Genomic DNA, 2,463 nt, shown 5'->3' with positions numbered 1-2,463 from the left:
TCGAAAACATACTCAAAGTTAACACTAATGGTGTGTGGACCCCGTTAAAGGCAGTAATGGGGATCGTTATTAGAGACCACCATGGAAATTTCATTGTTGGTCGAGCCTCCCCAGTAACTTGTTCTTCACTTGAGGAAGCCGTGAAAGACAATAATGGTTGAGAGAATCTTTGAATTGATAGATTGATTGATGAGAAGCCTTGGGTATTTATACATACAAGAGGAAGATGTATAACATAGGAGTGTATAGAGATTAACACAAAGATGCTACACTGATGATAAGGATAGATAAGGATAGGTGATATAAGGATAGGTGATATCCTTAGATATCCTTATCGTGATAGCGTTTATCATGTATCCTTATCGTGATGATGCTTATCATGTCTATCACCCCCTGCAAGCTGATGGTGGGAGACACCACTTGAAACTTGTCACGAAGCCAACCAAAGCGCGATAGTCCAAGAGGTTTTGTGAAGATGTCCGCAATCTGGTCCTTTGTGGAGATGTAACGAATGGAGATGTTCTTGGTGGCAACATGATGGCATACGAAATGAACATCTATCTCAATATGTTTTGAGCAAGCATGAAATACTGAGTTAGCAGCCAAGTATGTGGCACCAACATTGTCACACCAGAGTATAGCATTAGTGAGGGGGATACCAAGCTCTAGGAAGAGGGACTTGAGCCATAGAAGCTGTGGCAACATTGTGGTATTCAACCTCTGTGCTGGACCGGAATACGGTGCTTTGCTTTTTAGAAGCCCATAAGATAAGATTACCACCCAAGTAGATGCAGAAACCAGTTTGAGACTTCCGGTCAGCCTTGCAATCGGCCTAATCAGCATCTGAGAATGCATGGAGAGATAGTGAGGTAGAGGGGACGATGGCAAGCTCAAAGTCATCAGTTTGCTTTAGGTAGCGTACTATTCTTTTAACAGCAACCCAATCACCGATTGTTGGGCTATGCATGAACTGGCATACCCGATTCACAAAGTAGGAGATATCAGGTCTGGTGAAAGACAAGTATTGGAAGGCGCCAATGATTTGCCTGTAGAGGGGGACATCAGCGAAAGCATCGTCCCGTGTAGGAGTTGTAGTAGCTGCCGATGTGGATAGAGGCTTGGTACTAGCAAGTTGAACCTTGTCCAAGAGGTCAAGTATATACTTGCGTTGACTAAGAAAGAGACCATTTGGGGTGTATACAGCCTCCATGCCAAGGAAATAGCTTAAAGGGCCTAAGAGTTTGAGTGCAAACTGAAGTTGTAGCTTTGAGATAATGGCCTCAATAAGTGAAGTGGAAGAGCCGGTGATGATGATGTCGTTGACATAGACAAGTAAGAAGATTTTCTCACCATGATGATGGAGGATGAACAAGGAGTTGTCAGAGGTACAACACTTGAAGCCAAGTGACAAGAGATGGGAGCTTAGTTTTTGGAACCAAGCCCATGGGGCCTATTTGAGCCCGTAAAGAGATTTGCGAAGTAGGCAGGCATGATCAGGTCTCTATTTGTCGTCAAAGCCTGGAGGTTGCACCATATAGATAGTCTTAGATAAGTCACCATGCAGGAAGGCGTTTTGGACATCTAACTATTGTAATGGCCATCCATTGGAGATAGCAAGACTGAGTATAACATGAATGGAGGTGGGCTTGATGACTAGGCTGAATGACTCTTGAAAGTTAAGGTCCTCCCTCTGATGAAAGCCCTTGGCAACAAGCCGAGCTTTGTAGTGATCAATACTACCATCTGGAAGACGCTTCACACGAAAGACCCATTTACAACCCAAAATGTTTTGGGCCTCACTCCTGGGCCATAAGATCCAGGTGCCATTCATGATTAAGGCAAGGAACTCCTCCTCCATTGCTTTGTGGCAATGAGGGTCTTTATTGGCTTGGGTGAAGTTGGTGGGCTCAACACTATGAGATTGGATAAGGTATTTAGTGGAGTTATGGGCCTGACGATAGTCATATTCAAGGAGCTTAGGACTAGGTTTGTGGATACCAGATTTGGATCTGGTGGTCATATGATGTGTGTTCATGATGAGGGGAGGGGGGCAACAGGTGGTGGAGCAGCAGGTTGTGAGTCAGAACAAGGCTGATCATGGTCAGGTGGAGAGATAGCGGTAGGGGATTCAGGTGTGGAGTCGGGTGCAGGTTGGAAAGGAGGATCAGTGGAGGGGTCAAGGGCTGGTGTAGTGGGTCCTCATAAGGTGGGGGGAGGTTCGATGATGGAAGGGACAAAAGCTGCTCTACTAGACACTGCAACCTGTTGTGCAAATGGAAAAGAAGTTTCGTTGAAGCGCACGTCCTTGGAGATGTAACGTCTGTTGGTGGGAACATGCAGACAAATGCAACCGTTATGGGAGTCACTGTAGCCCAGTAATACATAGGAGGTGGAACAGAATTCCAACTTATTGGAGGCATAAGCCCTTGTGTGAGGGAAGCATTCACATCAGAAAACCCATAG

The sequence above is a fragment of the Nelumbo nucifera genome, chromosome 8 (assembly GCF_055504915.1).
Source record: "Nelumbo nucifera cultivar China Antique chromosome 8, China Antique-T2T, whole genome shotgun sequence".
In the NCBI taxonomy this organism is placed as follows: domain Eukaryota; kingdom Viridiplantae; phylum Streptophyta; class Magnoliopsida; order Proteales; family Nelumbonaceae; genus Nelumbo; species Nelumbo nucifera.
The sequence above is the reverse complement of the archived record's forward strand: the minus strand, read 5'-3'. Positions refer to the sequence as shown.